The 14,685-nt window shown below is 42.5% G+C and overlaps 1 long non-coding RNA gene across 1 annotated transcript; it reads left to right on the top strand.

Moving 5' to 3' along the window:
* Positions 1-1,038: 1,038 nt before the first annotated feature.
* LOC123944253 lies at positions 1,039-13,391 on the top strand. The gene is made up of 3 exons (XR_006818765.1): positions 1,039-1,198; positions 10,992-11,278; positions 12,236-13,391. It is a non-coding gene; the product is annotated as an uncharacterized LOC123944253 (long non-coding RNA).
* Positions 13,392-14,685: the final 1,294 nt, after the last annotated feature.

Raw genomic sequence — 14,685 nt, 5'->3', positions numbered from 1 at the left:
GAACTTGATATTGAATGGGCTTTGACATGATTTAAACCAAGTAAATAATCACAGCTTAATGTACTTTTAATGTAAATATAGGTTTCCATTTATTAGAGTTCCTTCAAAGTAGGACACACCCTGTATGTGGGTGGTAAAAAATAGTTCTTTGCCCCTGGCACTCTGATAGAATCTCTGGAATGGCTGGCGTGTTATGCAATCGCCCCTGACTGGCCAACCATAAGTATCTCCGTCCTGGGCACCCCTTGGGACTTCACTTAGGCTCTTATAATTTTCAGTGCGCAGTAGAGTGACTCCTTTATGGGTGTTTTCACCTTGTTACTTGTAGGCACTAGGAAGGCAGAGTGGATAGAGGCAACCCAGCAGCAAGCAAAGCACAGGGTCCCTGGCACCATGAACTTTGGGATCCAACCTGAACTTGACCATTCTCTCTGGTTATCTGACCCCAGGCGGGTTCTGAACCTCCTCTACAGTAAAAGATCATGAATCTCTAGAGAACCCCACTTCACCCACTTGTCTGCACCCTCTTGGCCACCCTCATAACCACCACCTGACAAGGAGGAGTTGGCCTCGTGGGTCTGGGAACTTCTCAGGCTGATGGGAAACAACTGTTCCCATTGCACAATAATGCAGGATTGTAAAATAAGCAAACAGAGGTCTGCGTTTACAATTTTGGTATTTTGTTCATTGGGAACTATTTTAACATTAATTTTAACTTATAAAAATATTACCTTAAACCGTAATTTGTCTTGATTTGGTGCCTCTTAAATTTTGTGCCCCAGGCAAGTGTCTCACTTGGCTCCCCTCACTCCAGCCTTCCTGGGATTAGAGAATTGGAGAAAAGGGACGGTGGTAACAAAAAGGCTTTGGTTCTGACCTCAACTCGGCCATTTAGAAGCTTCAAGACCAGGGCTTCCCGGGCCTCACCCCCATCACTTCCTCTGCCATACAATATAGATGATTATATCTGCTACATTTTCTTTGCAGGGCAATTCACTACAACCGATCATCTGATGAGATAACGTAGGAATAGAACACTTTTCAAACAGCATTGTGTGACAAACATGAAAAGGAATAATAATTAGCAATAGTTTATCTGCAGACTTGCACTTTGAGCAGGGATTAGCAAATACAGCTTTATCTGTGAGCTCCCAAGTTCAGCACGGAGAGTCAAGCAAACTAAACCCTCTTTCCCCAAGTAAGTATTGTATTTATTTATTAAATAAATAAATACTTAGATGCACAAGGAAGGGGTATCCGTTACACGCTAGCATATATTCCAGAAGTGCTTTGCATGAAATTGTCTGTTTTGGTTGTTTGTTTGTTTTTTTAATTTGACAGAGAGAGAGATCACAAGTAGGCAGAGAGGCAGGCAGAGAGAGGAGGAAGCGGGCTCCCTGCCGAGCAGAGAGCCTGATGTGGGGCTCCATCCCAAGACCCTGAGATCATGACCTGAGCTGAAGGCAGAGGCTTTAACCCACTGAGCCACCCAGGTGCCCCTATGTCTGGTTTTTAAAAGTTGGAGTAAGGGACGCCTGGGTGGCTCAGTCCATTAAGTGTCTGCCCTTGGCTTAGGTCGTGATCCCAGTGTCCTAGGACAGAGTCCCATCTCGGGCTCTCTGCTCAGTGGAGAGCCTGCTTCTCCCTCTGCCTGCTGCTCCCCCTGCTTGTGCTCTCTCTGACAAATAAATAAGTGAAATCTTTAAAAAATAAATAGATAGGTAGATAGATAAAAATTGTGGCAAACTGCATATAAGATTTACCACCTTAATCATTTTTAAACATACAGTTCAGTCACAAATCCATTCACGTTGTTCTACCTGCTCTTTAAGAGTTCATGAAGCACTTCAGGATTTTGTGGCTTGTTTGGTCACTGTTGAGAACATTAGTCAAGGCTGTTTGGGAGACTTGGAAATGACTGTAAGGAAAGAGTTGCAGTTAGCAGAGGGCTGGCTTTGATTCTCTAGCGTTCCTGCTGTTCTCTGGGTCTGGTAGGGCCACGACGGCCTGACTGCGTGCACCCCAGGGTATGTTAATTCTGAGAGGCAGTGTATACAGGAGCTGGGAGCTGGGTCTGGAGCCAGACTGTAGGGCTTTGAATTAAGGCTGTGCCGCTTATTAGCTGTAAGGCCTCAAGAGGCTGCTCAACCCTCTGTGCCTCTATCCTCTCTTTTTAAAAATGGAGATAAAAGGGGCGCCTGGGTGGCTCAGCTGAAGGCATCTGCCTTCAGCTCAGGTCATGATCCCAGGGTTCTGGGACTGAGCCCCACATTGGGCTCCATGCTCGGCGGGAAGCCTGCTTCTCCCTCTCTCACTCCCCCTGCTTGTATTCCCTCTCTCACTGTCTCTCTCTCTCTCTGTGTCAAATAAATAAATAAAATCTGAAAATAAAATGGAGGTAATAACACCCACCTCATTGGGTTGCTTTGAGGATTAGTCACGTAAATACATAAAGTCCTCAGACCGTGCCTGGTGTGTCTTCCAAGCTATGAGACTCAGCTATTGTTGCTGGGGGAGGAGAGGCAAGAAGAGATGTGGGCGGTGGAACAGAGGTGATGTTTCTGCAGTTTGGCCTTGAAAGAGATGGAGCCAAGTCAACACGGAGGGTGGAACCGAAACAAAACAAAACAAACCCGTGTAGACATGATTTCTCTCCATGATACCAGCCCTGTTTGTGAAGTGGGGTCTGAGCCAAGTTCAGAGCCTTTCCTCTCTGCTGACTTTGTTTTGCAACCTTTTGCTGTGATAAACTAGAGCTGTGAATATGACTATATTCTGGGTTCTACGAGTCCTCCTAGTAAATTTTCGAAGCTTGGGGAAGTCTCGTGGACCCACAACACTAGGAAATTGTAAGATAATGCCGTTTTAGTCACTTTGCTGGCTGACTTGTGTTTGGGCCCAGCACTAGGACAAGTGGTGGGAAACCTAGTCCGTCTTCTGACTCAGTTGCTTTCTACTATCTTTCACATATTTTTTCCCCTATTTCTTCAGTTTCCTGGTCTTTCAGAGTATTTTGGATGCTTTTGAATTCCAACACATGAGAGTCAATGGCCACTCCTTTGAGGCATTTTGGTGGCATTTTTCTCATCATCCAAGCATTTTCAGGTTAGCAGTCATCTTGGTGATAACGACCAAGATGATGTGGAGCCTGGAATCAATTATTCTATGAAGAAAATATTTGCAACAGAAATTACTTTTTTGAAAAATGCATTAAAACAACATGTAGTTTATCTAATTAGAAAATAATTTTAAAAGGTATGCATTAGCTTGGAAATACTCTCCAAATATTTTTCTTCCTGCTCTTTCTGCAAGATTGTCAGTAATGGTATTTCATTTTCAGATGAAAAAGTAAATAACCAAACAAAGTGACTTTTCATTTCCGGCCCCTAAACAGTGCTCAAGCCCAAAGTCCTCCCTTGGATTTTATAGGACAACAGAATAGGCTAAAACTTCCAAAGTAGCTCTGAATGGTTCAAATTACCTTTGGTTTACATATTGTAAATGTGATTGACTACTTATGACCCTTTGCTTTTTTCAACAATAGCAACAACAAAACCCCAAAACCCCAAAAAACAGACAAAACTTTAAAAAAACTCCAAAACAGGACTTCTTTTATTTTTTTAGGAGATATTATTTATTTATTTGCCAGAGAGAGAGTGCGCACAAGCAGGGAGAGCAGCAGGCAGAAGGAAAGGGAAGCTCCCCACTGACTGAGCAAGAAACCAGAGACAGGACCTGAGCTGAAGGCAGATGCTCAACTGACTGAGCCAGCCAGACATCCCCAAAACAGGACCTCTATCTTGACTTGATACTTGAGTTTCCCCATCAATAGATTTCACCAAAAAATTCTTCCTTCTAGCTGTGTTTGTATTTCTATCAGTTTTGCATCTTTTGTATTATTCCGTGTAATGACAGAAGACGTTAAAGGTCTCTCTCTCCAGGGATCTAGGGGAAAACTTTCTGTTGGATAGTTGCTGCTGACCCTATGGAAAGACGATTAATTATTCTTTCAATCCGTGAACCAGCATGCTTAAAAAAAAAAAATTTCACTCAAATGAATGTCCCCATAAATCAAAACCACAACGAGGTATCACCTCACCCAGAGGTGGCTATACAAAAAGACAAAAAGGGGCACCTGGGTGACTCAGTTGGTTAAGCGACTGCCTTCAGCTCAGGTCCTGATCCCGGCGTCCTGGTATGGAGCCTCGCAGCGGACTCTGCTCAGCAGGGAGCCTGCTTCTCCCTCTCCCACTCTCCTGCTTGTATTCCCTCTCTCTCTCTCTGTCTCTCTCTCTCTCTGTCAAATAAATAAATAAAATCTTTTTTTAAAAAAGACAAAAAATAACAAGTGTTGGTAAGGATGTGGAGAAAAGGAACCCTTTTGCACTGTTGATGGAAATGCAAATCAGGGCAGCACTGCGGAAAATAGCATGGAGTCGCCTGAAAAAGTTGTAAATGGGACCATGGATATGTTCCAGCAATCCCAGTTCTGGGTATTACCCAAAGAAAATAAAACCACTACTTTGAAAAGATATGGACACCCCCCTGTTCATTGCAGCATTATTATTTTTTAATATTTTATTCCTAAGTCATTTCTATACCCCACGCGGGGCTTGAACTCACTACCCCAAGATCAAGAATCATGTGCTCTATCAACTGAGCCAGCCAGGGCACTATTATTTACCATAGTCAAGACAGGGAAAGAACCCAAGCGTCCATCAATGAATGAATGGATAAAGATCATAAAAAAGAATGAAAATTTGCCATTTGTGACAATCTGGATGAATGAAGTGAAATAAGTCAGATGGAGAAAGACAAATACCATCTGATTTCACTTGTATGTTGAATCTAAAAAACAAAACAAAACAAAAATAGGGGTGCCTGCTTGGCTCAGTCGGTTAAGTGTCTGACTCTTGATTTTGGCTCAAGTAATGATCTCAGGGTTGTGGGATCAAGCTTCACATCCGGCCCCTTACCCAGTGCCAAATAGGCTTGAGATTTTCTCTCTCTACCCCTCCCTGCTCCTCACTCGCTCAAACTCTCTCTCTCTCAAAAAAACAAAAGCAAAAACAGAAATAGACTCGTAGATGCAGAAAACAATATGACGGTTGCCGGATGGGAGAAGGAGTTGTGGGACTGGCAAGATAAGGACAGGGGATTAAAAAGTACAAACTTTCAGTTACAAAATAAATAAGACCCAGGGATACAATGTATAGCATAGAAGGATATAGTCCATAATATGTAACAAGTTTGTATGGTAACAGATGGTAGCTAGATTTATTGTGATGATCGCTTCATAATGTATATAAATGTTGAATCACTATGTTGCACATCTGAAACCAATATAATATCATATGTCAACTGTGTTTCAATAAAAGAAACCAAACTTTCAGCTCTTTCAAATGGAATTTCAGTGTAAGTTTTAAAATTGCTGTTTTTTAAAAAAGTGCTCAGGGGGGCGCCTGGGTGGCTCAGTGGGTTAAAGCCTCTGCCTTCAGCTCAGGTCATGATCTCAGGGTCCTGGGATTGAGCCCCGCATCAGACTCTCTGCTCAGCAGGGAGCCTGTTTCTCCCTCTCTCTCTGCCTGCCTCTCTGCCTACTTGTGATCTCTGTCTGTCAAATAAATAAATAAAACCTTTTTTTTTTAAAGTGCTTAGGAAAATAAAAAGCAAACAAATATAATTTAGTCTGAGGATGAATGCTGGGTGACTACTCCCCTTACAGAGAAAGTCTCTGAACTTTCTGAATAATCCAGGATTGTGATTCTAACTCAGTGATTCTCCGAGTTTCTGTGGGGAGTCGAAACATCTTCACCTGTGACTGGATAAATGGAAAATAATGTTTGCCTTCAGAGTATCTCATCGAGAAATCTTTTGGTTTCTTTACAGGATACATATATACTCGGCGTCCAAATTTTCGTGCCATCATTTTTGTTAAATTGCAAGAACTTCTGTTTATGCACTTGCTAAGCAAAACCTGTTCTCACTTAAAATAAGAAGTTGAATCAGTTTCCAAGATGTTTTTTCATTAAAAACAAACAAAAAGAGCAATAGATGTTTTCATATTGTATTAGTTTCCTCGGGCTGCTGTAACAAATTGCCACCAACTGAATGGCTTGACAACAGAAATTTATGCTGTCACGGTTTTGAATTTCAAGATCAAGATGTCGGTGGGTTGGCTTTTTTTGAGGATTGTTAGAAAAATCTGTTCCATGCATCTCCCCTCGCTTCTGGGGGTTGCTGGCAATCTTTGCTGTGTCTTGGCTTACGGAAGCATTGTTCAATCTCTACATTGTCTTCACACGGTGCTCTCCCTGTGCACAAAGCCTGTGTCCCAGTTTTCCCTTTTTACAAGGACACCAGTCATGTGGGACTAGCGGCCCACCCTACTCCAGGAGGATGTCATCTTACCTAATGACATCTGCAATGACCCTATTTCCAAATAAGGTCTCATTCTAAGATACCAGGGTTAAGATTTTGACACATGAATTTAGGGGGGGGGGGGATGGACTCAATTCAAGCAATAACACATATGAATACATTTTTCTTAACAGATAACCACATGGCATTGTGCAAGAGACCTACCCACTCTGACCTCAGATTCTTCGTTTCTTAGGCGGGTGATCGTGACTGTTCTTACTCCCAGGAATTGTGTCTGCAGGAGAACAGGGGCTGGCCTGTCCTATTGAATAGCCTGAGGGAGAAGCCGGCCCAGCTTCACTTTTTCTGCTCACACAAGTACGTGGAAGCAGGATCTCCTTACCCCCTTGCCAGTGCTGGTGGCAGAGGCCTTTGTCTCACTCAACTGCAATCCTTGGGCGTAAGCTCGTCTCCATGATCAGCTCGGCAGCAACTACGGCTTTAGTTCATTCCCATTACCAGGATGGCATAGCTCCCACCTCTCACCCGCCCTGTACCCGTGTGGTCGCCATTGCAGGTTATCACATCTGGCTCCGTATTCTTTCTCTGAATTGGTGGCACCCCAGCCAACTAATGCCTCTAGCCTCCCTTTCCCAGGTCTTGCCTTGTTCCCTCAAGACTATTAAGGTGCAGGGCGCCTGGGTGGCTCAGCTGGTTAAGCAGCTGCCTTCAGTTCAGGTCATGATCTTAGGGTCCTGGGATCGAGTCCTCCACTGTGCTCCCTGCTCAGCAGGGAGTTTGCTGCTCTCTCTGCTCATGCTCTCTCTCACTCTCTCTCTATCTCAGACACATAAAAATAAGATCTTAAAAAAAAAAAAAAGAAGAAGACTATTAAGGGGCAGAGCTGATGTTTTAGCCAGAGCCTCCATACCACCCCCAGACAATGTGTACAAAACCGCACATTCAACTCTTCCTCTTACCACATGTCCTACTAGATCCAAAAGTCTCTAATAACCATATTGTCAAAGCTAGACATAATGTATTCCTAATTCCTAGAATGGCATTCAATTCAATCCAGCTTTTGGAGCAGAACATCTGTATAGCCAGCGAACCAGCCATAGAAACATTCTGGCAATGATTGTATTCACAAATGAATACTATCAAAATCTTATAATAGGTTTAATAAACCCTAGTAGACTACGCACTCACAAATAAGCTTATAGGGTCATAGAAGCACAGACTGAGAAAGAAATCAATCCAATGGGAGGATCACTTTGAAGGTTAGTTTCATGTGTCAACTTGGCTAGATTATGGTGCCCCGTTTGGTCAAACACTAGCCCAGAGGTCACTGTGAAGGAGTATTATAGATGTAATGAACACTTACAATCAGTGGACTTTAAGTAATAACGATTACTCTCAAAAATGCCTCCCCAAATCTGCTGAAGCTCTTAAGAGCAAAAACTGGGGTTTCCCAAAGAAGGAATTCTGCCTCAAGACTGTAACATGGAAATCTGCCTGGATTTCCAACTTGCTAACCACTCCCCCAACCAGTCACCTCAGCCAACTGATTAAACCTGTCTGGATAGAGAGATGATGGTGAGGATGATGATGATGACGAGGATGTGTGTGTGTCCTACTGGTTCTATTTCTCTGAAGAACTGATTGATAGATTCAGATTTATTTTTAATGGTGGCCAAGAGAACAGGAAGAACTGTTTGAATAAAGGATTTGAGATGAACACACTGAGAGGCTAGAAACAAAGTCAACAGCAATTTTCAACTCTGGGTCGTAGAGAAAGAGAAAAGAAAGATAATGGCACTTCACAACTCCACATGATTAGCTTCCCAACTGGAAGTTGCACCATAAGGCAAAGTCCTTTCAAAAAGGATGTCTAAGATGTTTTCTTAGATTCACATACATCAGACCTAAAGAGAGAATGAATCGTCAACCTACCTCTACAGGTGAATGCTTAGAAAACTCCCCTGTTGACAGGCTATAGACATAAGGTGGACTTCCCTTCCTCTCTACACAGTTCTTGAAAGGATGTAATAAGTAGGTTATTCTAGCCTCAAAGGTAATGAAATGAATTATGAATGACTCGATGGATAGCAGTGAACAGATAAAAATGTACATCTTCTGGGCCAAAAATAAGCTAATTAAATCAAAACTCGAAAGGCAAACACTAGATGAGGGGAACTATTCATTAATAATGAGGAAGAGAATTAATAGTTTTAATATTTAAAGAGATCATAAGATTCAGGAAGAAAAACCCCAACAGTTAAATATGCAAAGGAGCCTACCAGAAAATGCTCAAAAACAGTCTACAATGACTAGCCAACATCTGGAAAAACATCCCACCTCACTAATTCAAAGAAATGCAAACTGAAGCAACAATGAGATTATGTTTTCCATCTACCAATGAGATTATGTTAGCAAAGGTGGAAAAAAATGAAATGATCCCTGATGGTGCTGCTGGGAGTAAATAGCTATCGAATACAATTTGGTAATACCTATAAGGACTTGACCTCCTAATTCACCTATGGATATGAATTTTAAATTCATTTAAATATGAATTAAAATATGAAATTTTAATTCATTAAAAGCTGCCTAAAAAAAGGTTGGATCACAAAAATGTTTCACACAGCGTTATTTCATATAGTAAAAAATTGAAATGTCCTACCGGAGAGGAATGGTTTTTTCATTTAGCCATCCAAATGAATGGATCTGATCATCCCCTGAGATTACTAAACAATGGCTAGTTGTTCTAGGTTAACCTTCTTTTAAAATGTGGGTTAGAAATTTGTGTAAAGAAATCAGTGATGAATGTGGTGATCCGTAAGCTTATGTATATACTTGTATCTGCTTATATCATCACTGGAAATACACAAGGAACACGTAGCAGAGATGGCCTTTTGGGAAAGAGCTGGGGGAACTGGGGAGGGGAATTGGGTTTCACAGTGCTCTTGTACCATCCTGAATTTTTAAAATATGTTCATGGATTTTGGTAACGTTTTGAAAGTATGTCATGCACACATCACCTTATTTCTCATAAATAAGACTTTAGTGTTTTCAAGTCATTATAGGTGTCCTGTCTTCTTGGATGTGGAATGGTCTTCAAGGGAAGGGACTATTCTACATTTCTTTGTATTCTCCCATAGTGTGTATGCAATGCTTGCACATAATGGGCGCTCAAAAATATTTGTTGAATAGAAAATAATGTAATTTGGTACTCAGAAGTTAGTTAAAATAGATGTTAAAATCAACAGTTCTGTGTATTGTTTTCATGCTGAATTGTGTGTTATAAAGCATATCACTTACTGTGTATATCATAGTTTGCTAATCTCAAATGAGGAGGAAACAAGATAATTGATGAATTCTTGGATGAAACTATATAAGAAAAAGCCAAATGACCTTTTTTTTAAATTTATTTATTTTTTCAGCGTAACAGTATTCATTGTTTTTGCACAACACCCAGTGCTCCATGCAAAACGTGCCCTCCCTATTACCCACCACCTGTTCCCCCAACCTCCCACCCCTGACCCTTCAAAACCCTCAGGTTGTTTTTCAGAGTCCATAGTCTCTTATGGTTCACCTCCCCTTCCAATTTTTTTTTTAATAAACATATAATGTATTTTTATCCCCAGGGGTACAGGTCTGTGAATCGCCAGGTTTACACACTTCACAGCACTCACGATAGCACATACCCTCCCCAATGTCCATAACCCCCTCCCCCTCTCCCAACCCCATCTCCCCCCAGCAACCCCCAGTTTGTTTTGTGAGATTAAGAGTCATTTATGGTTTGTCTCCCTCCCAATCCCATCTTGTTTCATTTATTCTTCTCCTATCCACCTAACCCCCCATGTTGCTTCTCCATGTCCTCATATCAGGGAGATCATATGATAGTTGTCTTTCTCCGATTGACTTATTTCACTAAGCATGATACGCTCTAGTTCCATCCACGTCGTCGCAAATGGCAAGATTTCATTTCTTTTGATGGCTGCATAGTATTCCGTTGTGTATATATACCACATCTTCTTTATCCATTCATCTGTTGATGGACATCTAGGTTCTTTCCATAGTTTGGCTATTGTAGACATTGCTGCTATAAACATTCGGGTGCACGTGCCCCTTCGGATCACTATGTTTGTATCTTTAGGGTAAATACCCAGTAGTGCAATTGCTGGGTCATAGGGTAGTTCTATTTTCAACATTTTGAGGAACCTCCATGCTGTTTTCCAGAGTGGTTGCACCAGCTTGCATTCCCACCAACAGTGGAGGAGGGTTCCCCTTTCTCCGAATCCTCGCCAGCATCTGCCAAATGACCTTTTAATTCCTATGCATCTCCTTGTAATCTTAATACACGGATTTAAAGACCCTTCAGTATCAAGCAAGGAAACATATAGATAATCTCAAGGTTTTAATATAGGGTCTATTTTGTGCATTTGTAAGAGATTAGATTTGTTTTAATATTAATATACCCTGTAAAACATTTGTAATCTGTAACAATTCCTTTGTCATCAAATACAGGTGGGTTTTGGGGGTTTTTTAATTCTCCTCTATATGAGAAACAGGGAACAAAGTTGTTATGGTAATATATGGCATTCACCGTTGAATTTATCTCTTTCCTACAGTTTCATGAATGAATGGACAACATCCCTTGAAAGTGGACCTGATTTGGTTTATTGATTCCCTTCACTGACTCCCTCCCTCCCCCCATAGTCATTTACTTTCAAAATATCATTGCCTGCTGAAGAAATTAGCTGGCCTGCTATCAAAAGGAAGTATATTTCACTAAATGAAGTTCCTGAAATGCAGCTTTTGTTTTTTGTTTCTTTCTGCTCTGCCAGCAACTTCCGATTACGAGAAAGTGCATTCTCTGCATTGCGCAGCATAAGACAGTTCGGGACTGTTCCAGAAGGTACAGCTGCTCTTCGGTACAAAGTACAAAGCCAGGGCGGGGGTGGGGGTGGGAGAAGCCTGAGGAAGAGAATGAAGGCACTTTTGAACAAAGGAGCCGTTTTTGTTTCTGACTCGAAGGAAACAGTTTGATGTTGAGTGAAGTCCTAGGCACGCCACTGGTGAAAATGTTCACCAAAAGGGCTGGTCCAATGTGAAAACAGAATTGGAGGTGTAGATGTAAGCAGGGTCTCTCTCTCTCTCTCTCTCTTTTTTTTTTTTAAGATTTTATTTATATTTTTGACAGAGATCTCAAGTAGGTGGGGAGGGGGGGTGGAGGGAGAAGCAGGCTCCCTGCTGAGCAGAGAGCCCAATGAGGGGCTCCATCCCAGGACCCTGAGATCATGACCTGAGCCAAAGGCAAAGGCTTAACCCACTGAGCCATCCAGGCGCCCCTACACAGGGTCTCTTAATGAGAGAGGGGAAAGGACGAAGCTCAGGGCAAACCAAAGCGAGCAAAATCCTCCCAGCCAGTTGAAGGGATTTTGCTGCAAAATTCCTTAATGAAGGAGACCCGCAGATTTGCTGGGATGCAGTTAGGCTAGCTGGTAGGAATTGGAAAATGTTATTAAACTCAAGAAGAAAGACGGAGATGCTGGTGACAGTAGGCCATGTACGCAGATGTCAGTGCACCAACTGACAAATGACCAATTACCAATGGCCAGGCTGTGACCAGAAATCAGGAAAAGTGACCCAGGGAACAAAACCAAAATAAAACAAATGCCTTGTCATTGAAGGGTGTGCTCTATTAACTGTGGTCTCCACAGTGTTTCCCTTGGTAAGAATAAGAAAGAAAGACAAGGAGAAAGAGACCAGGAAGAAATTCTGGAAGGAAGAGGTGGGGAGCCGACGGTTAAAGAGGTCACCTCATTTTCTCTTCTCTACAACTCCAAAGTCCACTTTTATTCCCATTGTACAGGTGTAGGAGGCTTGAGGCTGCAGCCGTGGACCAAGAGAGCCAGGCTAGGACCCTCCTTTCCAGATTGCACAGGAGGAGATTCAACAGCCAGGAAGAGGACAGCCGGTAGCTGCGGTTTGGTCCGTCGGCTTGTGCGGATGTGTGAAGGGGACATCAACATGTGGGACGTGACCTGCGGAACTGTTGCTGTAATATTAAGTTAAATTTCACCTTTGGGAAAGAGGTCATGAAGGGCAAGGAAAAGCTTTTAACTCCTTTACATCCATCCTGAACACACAGGAATGGAAATTACAACCGGTCATAATGACATGCTAAAAGGGTTAGCCTTTGGAAAAAAAGAGAAGAAAAAAAAAAAAAAACAGCATTAGTTTGTCCTGGGAATGAAAAGCTGAAAGGAGATGTATTGTTCCATGATACAAAAATGAGACTGCGGGGCGCTTGGGTGACTCAGTGGGTTAAAGCCTCTGCCTTCAGCTTGGGTCATGATCCCAGTATCCTGGGATCCATCCCCACATCGGGCTCTCTGCTCAGCGGAGAGCCTGCTTCCCCTCCTTCTCTCTCTGCCTGCCTCTCTGCCTGCTTGTGATCTCTATCTGTCAAATAAATAAATAAAATCTTTTAAAAAAAGAGAGAGAGACTGTAGGGATCTGCTGATATTTTAAATCATCATCACACACACAAACAGAGAGAGAGCCAGAGAGAGGACGAGGAATGGTAACACAGTTGAGTGTTTACACGCACAGAGGCGAATTGTAAACACTTAACTTGAGATTTTCTGCTCTCTCTTGAAACATCGCATATCCCTGAGACTTGAGGGACGGGCTTAATGGGGTCTTGTTTAAAAGCAAAGGTGTATGGGCTGAGTCATTTCTTTGTAGATGGTGACAGTTTGTTAGAGCTAGAAGGAGCTGAGAGGTAGGTTCCCATGTGGTGTCAAGCCCCTGGTTTCACCGAGTAGGGTGCTGAGGTCCCACCTGGGGGGCCCTCTGCCATGTGAACCCCCTTCAGTCCTAAGACTCTTCAGTTGGTCATCACTCACTCAGTCCCCAAAACTATTGCTTCCTCTCACTCCAAGGAGGGGCAGTCAGGGAGCCCTTGGAATCACCTTTGGACCCCAGGTGAGTCTAAGGGCCCTAACTTCTGGCTTCGAGCCTGGGACTTTGTCCTTTTCATGGAGTGTCTCTTTCCCAGCTCTGGTCTCTGGATCTTACTAAAAGGGAAAGATATAGTGTCCTCTTAACTGGTTTAGGCAAAAATGAGACAAAACCACCATCATATGTTGGCTAATTGAATTTAAATAAAATTTTTTTTAAAAAATCACCATCATAAAACATATGAACTTATTTTTAATTAGTTAATTATTTTTAACGGGGGAAAAGATACTCCTAACATATACCACCTTCACCATTTTTAAAGGTCTAGTCTGTACACCCATCACCAACAACCCACCCCCAGCACATCTTGCAGAGCTGAAACTTGGTGCCCATGAAGCAGTCACTCGATTCCCTTCCTCCCCTCCCCGGCCCCTGGCAGCCACCTTACTACACTCTGGATCCATTGCCTAGACTACTCTGGTGCCTCACATAAGTTTGTCCTTTTGAGACTTATTTCACTCAGCATAAAAGCCTCAAAATTCATCTGTGTTGTAGCGTGTGTCAGAATTTCCCTCCTTTTCGAGGCCGAATAATACCCCATTGTACGAACGTACCCCATTTTGCTTATCCCTTCATCTGCTGATGGACACTTGGGTTACTTCTATTTGGCTATTAAGCAGTTTTGGGGTTTTTTTTTTTAAGATTTTATTTATTTATTTATTTGACAGAGAGAGATCACAAGTAGGCAGAGAGGCAGGCAGAGAGAGAGGAGGAAGCAGGCTCCCTGCTGAGCAGAGAGCCCGATGCGGTGCTTGACCCCAGGACCCTAAGATCATGACCTGAGCCGAAGGCAGAGGCTTAACCCACTGAGCCACCCAGGCACCTCTATTAAGCAGGTTTTTTTAAAACCTTGAGTTTGTACAGAAATTTTAAAGAAAGTTTGAGGGGCACCTGGGTGGTTCAGTGAGTGGGGTCTCTGCCTTTGGCTCAGGTCATGATCCTGGGGTCCTGGGATCGAGCCCTGCATTGAGCCCTGCATTGGGCTCTCTGCTCGGCTAGGAGCCTGTTTTCCCCCCTCTCTGTGCCTGTTTCTCTGCCTACTTGTGTTCTCTCTCTCTCTCTGTCAAATAAATAAATAAAATCTTTTAAAAAAATAAAATTAAATTAAAAAAGAAAGAAAGTTTGAAAGTACTTTTCCATATATGATCTTTCTTTAGTCTATGTATCTTCTTCATTGCATTTAGAGATAAATTCATAGGGTTGTTATTTGACAAGTTTTGAAGGGAAGTACATCACAAGTACAAGATGTACAACCACCAGGCAAAAGCATGCCACAGTAACCAGTGTGTGGAGAGG

Source organism: Meles meles, chromosome 6 (genome assembly GCF_922984935.1).
Source record: "Meles meles chromosome 6, mMelMel3.1 paternal haplotype, whole genome shotgun sequence".
Taxonomy (NCBI): domain Eukaryota; kingdom Metazoa; phylum Chordata; class Mammalia; order Carnivora; family Mustelidae; genus Meles; species Meles meles.
Note: the sequence above shows the minus strand (reverse complement) of the source record. Positions and strands in the feature narration are given on the sequence as shown.